Here is an 11,880-nt window from a genome sequence, read left to right as displayed (position 1 = left end):
TATCTTCTGAAGTTACCAGGTCAATACAGAAGCATTTGTTATTCATGTACAGTGCATACACTTTAAAAAAAAACAAAAAAACAAAATAATTGTGCTCTAAATAGGGCAATAAGAACAGTGGAGCATAAATTAGGGGTATTTTTCCAAACTGGCATATTTCCCCGAGCCAGTTATAGGCATTGGTTCAGGAAATCAGTGTGCGTAATTAACTTTACAGTCTTGTAACTGCTCTTTTCCGAGTGCAATCATTTACTTTGTTTGCATAGGAAAGTAGCTGCTGTGATTATATTTCTGAAGAACGGCCATGTTCATTAAGGATATTAGCTGTGAAGTGTGAAACAAACTATTTGATAGAGGGTCTCGTCTGGCTGGTGTAATTCCTTGCAGTAGCTCATCTGTGCTTAATCCTTTTATTTAAGAGAGCATGGCATTCCGAAGGCCCTGCGTGATTTGTTTGTTTGAAGAATCTGTTCTTTATGGAATGCACCATGGAGCTAACGGTCGCGTGTTTGGCTGCTTGTACGGGGACAACCTGCAGACATGAAAGGACAAGTCTGTCATATCACACCCTGAGAAACAACCTGTGTTTTCATCAAACAAATTACTAAAATAAGAGCCGTTGCTTGCCAGCACATATACATACACACCCACACACAAAAACGCATGCAGGCTTGTGACTAACTCTTCTTTAGGAAAAACACTTGCCTTTCCGTGAACCTTGAGTGTTTGTTTCAAGGGTGTGTGTGTGTATCAGAATCTAAGGTGTGCCTCTGTTATGTGTGGAATTGTCTATTCAGCGTCTTGTCCAATGCTCACTCCCATAAAAGCACACTTGGAGTCAGTGTGTCCAAAATTTACCTTGTGGGAGTTTGTGGGTTCTTGTGTTTTAATTTCCCATGGTTATATCATAACAGGTATTTCTTTTCCATTGTAACTGAATTTAATTTAATTTAATTTAATTTAATTTATGTTAAGCTAGGTTAACGTGAATAGGCTACAACAAACGAATAGATATCATACATACATAAATTAAATTTACAGAGGGGATTTATTTTTTATTTTTTATCACTCCATAAATCAGAAAATACCATCAACATCCAGAAAAACAACAAAAACATTTCACCATTTTTTAGGAATAAAATTAATAAAAGCAGGCAAATTATATATGACCCCTCTGTAAAATCCCTCAGAATAGAAATAAAACTGTTAAGTTTGGTGTATGCATGTGCTACTGAAGTGGAGATTTCTGGCTCAGTACATAAGAGAAAACTCATTTTGAGAAAACGGTCTTCAAAGGCATGTATTGTATTTGAAATGTACAGATAAAAATAGATAAAATAAAATAAACACTTAAGTATTTTGATGTTTTCTTTCCACTAGTCTGAAACAACATATTATGAAAAGACAAATAGTCTGAAATCTCACAATTGAACAGGGCAGGAAAAAACAATGTTTTTGCCTTTAATGTCTTGCCTTAAAGGCACACTGTGTAGAAATTGTGTTTTTGTCAAACAGCGACCCCTAGAGTCGCTGTGGAATAATTCGTAAATACCCCTCCACCCCCCCACCCCCCACCCTGTACACCGGTACCTGCGTCGGGCATGGAACAGGCACAGATAGACTCAATTTATGACTGCAATTTATCATAATAGTTTGCAAATTGTGCTCGTTTACACTATTTACAACCTCTCCGTTAGGCTTATTTATGTCCTGATAATTATGTGAGATATTGAAAACTGTTCTCATGATAATCGCAAGAATCAACGTCAACAGCGTCGTCTGATATCCTTCAGGACTACGTGATAAATACACCTCACAACACCTGAGTTCAGCTGGCAAACTAGTTCATGAGGCAAGCTAGGCGATAAAACATAACGCAAAAAACACGTAAGAGAACGAGTGTTTGTAAGTCTGTTAACAGCTCTGATAATCGAAAGCTAGCTAGACATATGTGGAAATTATTGGACTGGTCTAATTATCAGCAATGGATGAATGAACCGCATGTTAAAAAAAATGACATAGGCTACTACAAGCAAGCGCAGCAACATACAACATAGAATGCAAACAAGTTTACAAATAAGAGATTTATTTACTGGCCACTTCATGCGTTTTCTCAGATCGGATAGCTATCTGATTTATCAAAACGATTCCATTTACACCTGGTCACATAAATGTGTTTTTGCGAAACGGATTTAAATCCGATCTTCAATTCCCACGCTATATGCAGATTTAATGGAGTGCACGTCACCGAAAGCAACAGATATGAGCTGCATTATTGATCATCAGCTAAAATTTCTAAATCAAAGACCGCAATAAGAGAGAGCAGTAACAGCCCTGGTAAGATCATTTCATTTCTTTACTTTTAATGATGATGATTGTGTGTTAAGCGTCTGCGACTTACGTTCACTTTGATTTGCGATAGTTTGCATGTTGTCTTGATGAATATGCTCAGTTGCTCATCTGCGGTGATGCGTGTTCCAGTAGCGTCGTCATATCTGGCTATAACATATAGCCTATAATAACACGCTCTCACGCGTTTTTTTTTTATTTGTTTTTTTTAGCATTTTTGGGAGGAGTACAATTTACATATGTGGTTTCAACAACCAGATGCATTTACACTTGTCCAGTTTCGTCTGGAATGCGGCACAGACCTCCTCCTGAAGTGGTTTGAGCGATCGGATTCAAATCCGTCTTGAATGCGTTTCGGAGGGCATTTACACCTGGTCTTTTCACGATCAGATAGCTATCCGATCTGAGAAAACGCATGAAGTGGCCAGGTGTAAACAGCCCCCATGACAAAAACATACACACGAAAGCCGGCAAAAACAAACGCTGGTTGGCCTCTCACGTCCAAATTTGAGGAAGTGGTGGGGGAAGTGACGTATGCCGTAAAGCAGTCGAATTTTGTAGTTCTTTTTGTGCTCGGGTTACTACCCGAACCCCGAAGTTACGTAGTGCCAGTAAAAGCGATACAGACCCCGTCAGGCTATGGCAGACATGTCATTCAACCTATTGTAAGTCGATGTACCATCACAAGGGTCTTGGAAATATATTATGAAGGTTGAAAAGCTACATAGTGTTCCTTTAAGTGTTTGAGCATGAAATGTCTCCAAAAACCACCCTTTGGGGATCTCTAGAAACATCCACAATTGAATGAATGGTTCATGAATAAAATAGTATTTGGGCTAGTTTACAGTAAGTGTAGTTCCCTTTCATGGTCACTCCGAGTTATGTCGGATGACGACGAATGGGGTTTCGCTTAGAAAGCCTCTCACCTTCGAGTATACAAAACGAGCCAATGGCAAGAAAATGCCATGGGTCTGCGGAATTTGCATAGCGTAAGTCCGCCCCACGTCTTGGGTATATAAGGAAGTACGCTGGCAACATGCAGATATGTTTTCGCTTCGGAGCCAAGAGTTCTCTTCACTCCTGCAAGCTATTCTGAATCATCTTCACTCTACGAGGCGAGCGGCTCTTTAGTGTGTTGGTGTGACGGCGCGTTCCAGCGAGATCGCATTGCCTGCTGCTGATCTGTGCAGTGATCTGCCGACAGTGTGTGTGTTTCTCCCTGGGCGCTTCAGTACTCTGCTGAGCTTTTTCCTCTCTCTAAAAGAGCTGAACTGCGCGCGCATACTGAACTGAACTAAAACTATTTCGAGCCTCTGGAAGAACTGACACTTTAAGAGCTGAACACGGTATTTCCAGTATTTCTCCCCCATCTCCTCTGGACATGAATTGCTTTCTCAGAAGTATTTTTAATCTTCTGCGCGCGCGCAGTCACTGCTGACGTGTCTTCGCCAGTTTGAGGACAAGAGTGCGGTTCCACTGAAACTATTTCAGAGGCTCCTGGGGCATATGGCATCCGCAGCCACAGTAACGCTGCTCGGATTGCTTCATATGAGGCCGCTTCAGCTTTGGCTTCGCGATCGAGTCCCGTGGAGGACATGGCAACACGGCACGCTCCAAGTCCCAGTGACTCCGGCCTGCCATCAGACCTTCACCCCGTGGACGAACCTCAGTTTTCTACGGGCCGGAGTGCCCTTAGAATGAGTTTCCCGGCATGTTGTTGTATCAACAGATGCCTCCACCACGGGCTGGGGCGCCATGTTCAATGGACATGCTGCCGCGGGCTTCTGGACAGGACCCCAGCGCCTTTGGCATGTCAATTGCCTCGAGTTGCTGGCTGTACGTCTCGCCCTGCACCGCTTCCGTGCGTTGCTCAGGAGTCAGCACATACTAGTCCGATCAGACAATACCGCGACAGTAGCTTACATCAACCATCAAGGTGGTCTGCGCTCCCGCCGTATGTCACAACTCGCTCGCCACCTCCTCATATGGAGTCAGAAGCATCTGAGGTCACTTCGAGCCATTTATATTCCGGGAGACCTGAACCTTGCGGCCGACGAGCTGTCTCGGCTTCGGCCTTTCCCTGGAGAATGGAGACTCCATCCCCAGACGGTTCAGCTGATTTGGGATCAGTTCGGGGACGCACAGGTAGATCTGTTTGCCTCCCACGACTCGTCCCATTACGACCTGTTTTATTCCCTGACACAGATGCACTGGTGCACAGCTGGCCGCGGGGCCTACGCAAGTATGCGTTTCCCCCAGTGAGCCTTCTTGCGCAGACGTTGCGCAAGATCAGGGAGGACGAGGAGCAGGTCATTTTGGTTGCCCCATATTGGCACAACTGGACCTGGTTCCCAGAACTAGTACTCCTCGCGACAGCACCTCCCTGGACAATTCCCCTGAGGAAGGACCTGCTTTCTCAGGGACGGGGCACCCTATGGCACCCTCGCCCCGATCTTTGGAACCTCCACGTGTGGCTCCTGGACGGGACGAGGCAGGTTTGAGTACCATCACTTCCGCTAGAGCATCGTCCATGAGACATGCCTATGCGTTGAAGTGGAACCTCTTCGTCAACTGGTGTTCTTCTAAACATCAAGAACCCACGAAATGCCCGATCAGTGTTGTGCTTTCCTTCCTGCAAGAAGGGTTGGAGAGAAGGCTGTCTCCCTCCACCCTGAAAGTGTATGTTGCCGCCATTGCCGCACATCATGACGCAGTTGAAGGTAAGTCCGTTGGAAAGCACGACCTGATAATCAGGTTCCTGAGAGGAGCGAGGAGACTGAATCCTCCTCGTCCTCCTCTCGTACCCTCTTGGGACCTCTCAGTGGTTTTAACTGCCCTGCAGAGTGCTCCCTTTGAGCCTCTGCAATCAGTGGAGCTTAAGTTCCTGTCAATGAAGACAGCGCTCCTGGTTGCATTGGCCTCCATCAAGAGGGTAGGGGACCTGCAGGCATTTTCGTTTGACGAAGCATGCCTGGAATTCGGGCCGGCTTACTCTCACGTGATCCTGAGACCCCGGCCTGGATATGTGCCCAAGGTTCCCACCACACCCTTTCGAGACCAGGTGGTGAACCTGCAAACGCTGCCCTTGGAGGAGGCAGACCCAGCCTTGGCACTGCTCTGTCCAGTACGCGCCCTCCGTGCTTACTAGGGATGGGAACGACACGGGATTTGGGAAATCGACTGTCGAGGCCCATGTGTCGACTTTTTGTCGGATTGTCGGCCTTTTTTTTCTTTTTTTTTTAAAGAGCAGCAGCAATGCGGAGGGTGGAAAATATTCTACATTGTTGTACTAGTTTATTCTAGTCTCAAAAACATGGCTCTAGTGTCAAATTTTGACCATTGAAGCAGTAATGATAAAAACGAGAGAGAGAGTAGGCTAATTTAAAATGTTTATTCAACAGCCTTACAAACACATAAGACAGGCTACTTTTTGCCGTTCGGAATTTACAGAAATAAAACGGCCTGTCCATTAGTTAATTAGCTCTGTGCATGTAGCCTAAACAAGATAGTTTTCCGAATGAAAAAAATAACACTCTATATTATCATTATATAACATTAACATGCTTATCAAACGTGAAAATAAGCAACAATTAAAATTGAAAACAGCGTGCCCATTTTGTTTTTAAACAACAGAAAAGGAGGCAGCATAATACCATCAACTCAACATAACAAATCAGCAGTGAAAATAAAATATACCAATAGGTATCTTAACATTTAGGCCTAATTTTTGTTTAAGAACAGAAGCATATCCACATGTTTGGGTAGAAGGCGACTGCGGAGTCTACTCACGACCAGTCCCGCGGCTGAAAACACTCTTTCCGCTGGCACGGATGTGGCGGGGATGCAGAGGTAGGCTTTCGCTAGACGGCTCAGGTTTTTGAATCTGTACTCATTGAGAGACCACCAGAGCGCAGGATCCTGACTGGATGATATTCCTTCTTCGTTTGTGTAACGTTCTATTTCAGAATGGTCAGATGTGACCGTGTCCCCCATGAAATAGTCCTCTCCGAAGAATGAAACCATTGCATCCACCGGTTTTTCCCTTTTTGCGGGCCCGGACTCGTCACCTGAGACCACACGGAGCCCGGACAACAGATCTCTAACCTTTTCGTGCACAGCTTCCTTAACCTCGTTGGTCGTGAACTTTAGGTGTTTGTGACGCGGATCCAAAAAGGATGCGACGATGGCTGCCTTCTGTGCGGTGCCAGTATTTTCAGGTTCCATTCGAGAGGTGAGAGACTCTGACACTCTTCTCTTAAATTCTGAGACTTTTGGAGACTCCCCCTCGTCCCGCTGCAGGTGCCTGACAAGGAAGGCAATTATATTTTAATAGAATAATTCTGCCCATATAGACACAGAATCATACAATCGACAAAAAAAAAAAAAAAACACACACACACACACACAAACTAACCTGGAAAGCAGAGCAGCTGTAATCGAGTAAACGACTGACACCGACACTTCTTTTTCACTGCACAGTGCGGTTGTGGACAACTTCAGGGCACGTAAAACTGGCATAAGTTCTTCCATGGTGTGCCAGTTGGCATCGGTGAGATCCAGGGTCCTGGCATTCTTTTTTTTTTTTTTTTTTTATTCTTTATTTATTTATAAAGGGACCATGCACAATTTTTAACATAAAATTTCCATTTCATGTATTGTACCGGATTTAGCCAAAGGCTAATTTTCATCCGTAGTCCCCCAGGCAGGTCAACGCTAACACAACATTACACAGACAATACCTATATTCACATACAATAAATAAATACATACATACACACGCACTGTCAGGGCCATAAAAAACATAAATAAATGAATTAGTCAAATTAATTTAACTACAACAATCTCAATGGTTACATGATTGGTTCAATTTTAAAAATGATTTTAACTTCAATTTAAAAGGACCATGAGCTCTACACCCTTTTATGTCCTCTGGTAGAGCATTCCACTGATTAGTGGCTTTCACTGCGTAAGATGATAACCCAAATGCAGAACGACGAAAGGGAACCAGACAATTACTCATAAGTGATAGTCTGGTAGATCTTACAGAGGTTTCACAGCGAAGATGAATAAAGTCACGTAATACAGAAGGAGCCAAACCATTTAAGATTTTATGAACCATACACAGACTTGAATAAAGTCTAAAATTGTCAAAGTCTAAAAAATTATATTTCCCTATGATCCTACAAGAATGAAAATGGTTAGGTTTTTTATCTAAAATTTTTAATGTCTGTTTATATAAAGATTTTAAGGGTTTAATAACAGTTTCACCAGCTTGATCCCAACAAGTCAAACAGTAAGACATATGAGAGAAGATTGTAGCATGCATCAAAGCCTTAGCTACATCAAAAGGAAGACATGGTCTAATTTGTCTAAAGTTTGCCATATTATATTTAATATTCCTCACCATTTTCTTTACATGTTTTTTAAATCTGAGATTTGAGTCCAATATTATACCAAGATAATTGAGCTCATTTACTATTTCTATCTTTTCACCATTAATACATATATCAACATCAGGAGATTTAACGTTTGTTTTAGAGAAAAAAATTCCTTTTGTTTTACTGATGTTTAAGCTAAGACATGACTGTTCCAGCCACTGTGTAATCTTTTCTGTAGCAGCCTTTAACTTTTCAGCTGCTAGTTCTGCTGTCTTAGCATGTGTAAAAATAACGGTGTCATCAGCATACATTTGTGCTTGTATCCCTTCACACTGTTGCGGAAGATCATTGATATACAAACTAAACAGTAAAGGACCTAGTACTGATCCTTGGGGTACACCCATTGTATAATGCAAATCACAGGACTTAACCCCTTTAATTTTTACACATTGTTGTCTATTTAATAAGTATGAAGATACCCATGCTAAAGCTTCAGGTGAAAATTGAAATGTAGACAATTTAGAAAGGAGAACTGTATGATTAACGGTATCAAAGGCTTTACGTAGATCTAAAAATATAGCCCCAACAAATCCTCCTTTGTCAACTTTAGATTTTATTTGCTCTATTAAGTGTAAAGTAGCTGTTTCGGTAGAATGACATACTCTGAAACCAAACTGCATACAATGTAGGCCAGACTCAATGGTGTTAAGATGGGATGTCAGCTGTTCAAAAACGATCTTCTCTGCAACCTTTGAGAGTACTGGCAGTATGCTTATGGGTCTGTAGTTACTAACTTGATAATGGTCTCCAGATTTAAAAATAGGAGTAACAATTGCTTTTTTCCATGCAGTAGGAAAAACACTACCTTCAAATGACAAATTAATTAAATGAGTGATGACCGGGATTAAACTATCTTTGTGAGTTTTAACAAACATAGTATCCAAATCATAAGCATCTTTACATTTTGAATTTTTCAATGAGCTAATAACTTTATTAACTTGCGTTTCATTTGTCTTAATTAAATTAAAACTTTTACATACATCCTCAATTGGACTAATATTTATTTCCCTTCTTGAAAATGTATCCCCTAATTCTTTAACGGAGTCAATAAAAAAATTATTAAAAATAGTAGCAATGGCACAATCATCTTCAATTAGCTTTCCCTTAACTTTAAGTTTAACATCACCTATAAGATTTGGTTCCTTTCGTAAAAGAGAATTTATGTTTTTCCAAATTAGCTTACCATTACCTTTAGCCTCATTCATCAGATGAAGATAATAATTGGATTAGGCTACTCTCAGCTCTCGAATAACTTTGTTTCGCAGACCTTTGTAACAAAGCCTATCAGTATCTCTTCCAGTCTTAATAGCTTTCTTTAATAATGAATCCCTATTCTTCATCAGCTTCCATAAATTCTCATTGAACCACGGTAGAACATTCTTATGTTTGAATTTTTTCTGAACACTAATAGTAAATTTATCTCTTACAGACTTAATTCTATTATAAAATGTATTACAACCATAATCTATATCCTTGGAAGATAAGATATCATTCCACTTTAGATCAGCTATTTCCTCATCGAATGCTAATAATTTTCCTTTTGGTATACAATGAAAAACATTAGAGGTTACTATATTATTTTTAAATCTGTTTTTCGTTAGTTTCCGTGCAACTAAGGTTAAATTGTGATCAGATAATCCAGTGATCAAATTATAACTATAACAGGTTTATTAGCAAATATTAAATCTAACTGTGTCTTAGAAGATTTAGCAATTCTAGTTGGCCCTTTAATTAACTGATTTAGATTAAATTTATCTGCAATAATTTTCAATTTTTTCCTCTTTAATTTATCTTCCCAATTTAGGTTAAAGTCACCCATAAGAATTATTTCTTTGTTAAGATTACATTCTTTTAAAAGTCCTGTAAGTTGGTCATAGAATGTATTATTAACAGAAGGGGGCCTATATACACATAGAACAATAAAAGACATTTGAGAAGATAGAATCATTTTCAACCCCACAAATTCTAAATCATTAGCGGAATTAAACATGAGACGTTCACACTTAATGCTGTCTTTAACATAAATTAACACTCCACCTCCCCTTCCAGAAGATCTATCCCGTCTAAAACATTGATATCCAGGCATAATAAATACACTAGAAGATGATGATTGTTGCAACCATGTTTCAGAAATACAAAGGAAGTCTAAATTTGAATTGGATAATAAATGAGACAACTGTTCGCTCTTTGCAACAATGCTTCTTATATTCAAGTGACCGCCAAAAAGTCCTCTCGGTTTCACTTTCGGATCCCATAGGACCTTGGCATGATTAGCAGTCTCAAAGATCTTACATAATGTCTGATCTTTGCACCTCTCGGTCTGACAGAACTGCTGCTATGGTCCAACGTTGCTCGAGCAGGCGTTCAAACATATCATGGATAGAGTTCCATCTTGTCTTTACGTACTGGATGAGACAGTGAGGCTCCTTAAGTTGTATCACCTGCTTCTTCTTGAGCGCCTCAGACGCAACTGTGCTGTGATGAAAGTGCGAGACAAGACGACTTGCCCCACCGACCACATTGGCTATGGAGTTCAGTTTGAAGCCATCATTGATGGCTAGCTGCAACGTGTGTGCAAAGCATCGGTGTGACTCCCATTCCAGGTGGCGAGAGGTTGCCACAGTTATATTAGTAGCATTGTCGTGAACGCATGCTACAATTTTGTCGGCTATGCCCCAGTCCTCAGCTGCTGCTCTCAGAACATTAGCAAGATTTTCGGCGGTATGCCTCTCTGGCATGGCGCGTGTCTGCAGGATAGCCGTTTTCATTTTCCAGTCCTCAAAATAGTGAGCCGTAACAGTCACGTAAGACTCTGTAGTAAGAGCCGTCCATGCGTCTGTGGTGATGGCCAGGTGTTCTGCTGCACAGAGCAATTTACGGAGAGACGCAGCCTTATCCTCGTACATTTTTTCCAAACGCAGAGTCGTCGTTTTGCGACATGGCACTAGATAATCAGGCTCAAGAAAAGCCATTAATTCGCGAAAACCTGCCCCCTCGACAAAGCTGACAGGCAGGACATCTTTAGCTACCATGCTAGTCATTAAACCAGTGATCTTCTCTGCGCGGCGACTGTCCAGCTTTCGCACTCTGAAGGCATCCATGCTGCTCTGTGTTGCTGACGGCATCGGGTGTTTTCTGTCGAGGTGAGCCTGCATCCCTGACGTGGATGTGTGGAACGCATAATCTTTGCCGCACAATTTGCACCTCACTATCTTATCATTAATTTTGCTAAAACTCCCCCACACCTTGCTCCTGTTATTTGCCGCTGCCGCCATGTTGACTCTGTCGCCTGTCACACACACACACACAGGGTCAAGTGGTGTCAACGGTCAAGTGGCGATCCCATTTAGAAAAAATGGATTGTTTTATTTAAAATGTTTTATTTCATTATGGGAAAAGTGGCACTTTATGATGTGTATTTGAATAGGAAATGTAATAAATTAAAAGCCCCCCCCAAAAAAAAATGCAATTTGGAAATCCCACAAGCCCCGCCCCCTCGACATGTCGACACTCTATTTTTTTTGTCGAGTGGAGCATGTGTCGAATGTCGGCCGTTTTGTCGAGAAAAAGTCCCATCCCTAGTGCTTACATAGACAGAACGCAGTGTTTCAGGACCTCAGACCAGCTCTTTGTCTGTTATGGTGGGAAGCTGAAGGGAAAGGCTCTCTCCAAGCAAAGGTTGTCTCACTGGATAATGAACGCCAGGTCGACCATGCCCCCTTGCTGTGACGGCCCACTCCACTCGGAGTGTGGCATCCTCTTGGGCTCTAGCGCATGGCGCCTCGCTAACAGACATTTGTAGAGCTGCAGGCTGGGCGACACCTAACACATTCGCGAGATTCTATAATCTCCGAGTGGAGCCAGTTTCTTCTCATGTACTCGCTTCAACTAGCCGGTACTAGATTCTGCTCAGGTGTCTTCGCTTGCTCGCCATTCCTCTCCACGGACGGGATACGTGCGATATTTCCTCAGGTGATCCCTGAGTTTTCTCCAGCACTGTTGACGTCAACGCCAGAGTCATGCCACTGGCAGCTTTCGCGCTTGGCTAGGTGCCTCCATGTGCATGGTTCCCCCTCTGGGCGACCCCCACATG

At 42.1% G+C, this 11,880-nt stretch overlaps 1 protein-coding gene across 2 annotated transcripts in view; it reads left to right on the top strand.

Annotated features, from left to right (window-relative positions):
• Nucleotides 1-11,880, top strand: part of acad11 (acyl-CoA dehydrogenase family, member 11) — an 81,464-nt gene that overhangs the window by 43,655 nt on the left and 25,929 nt on the right. The gene's annotated exons all lie outside the window — the stretch shown is intronic.

The sequence above is a fragment of the Rutilus rutilus genome (assembly GCF_951802725.1).
Source record: "Rutilus rutilus genome assembly, chromosome: 24".
NCBI lineage: Eukaryota > Metazoa > Chordata > Actinopteri > Cypriniformes > Leuciscidae > Rutilus > Rutilus rutilus.
The sequence above is the reverse complement of the archived record's forward strand: the minus strand, read 5'-3'. Positions and strand labels throughout refer to the sequence as shown.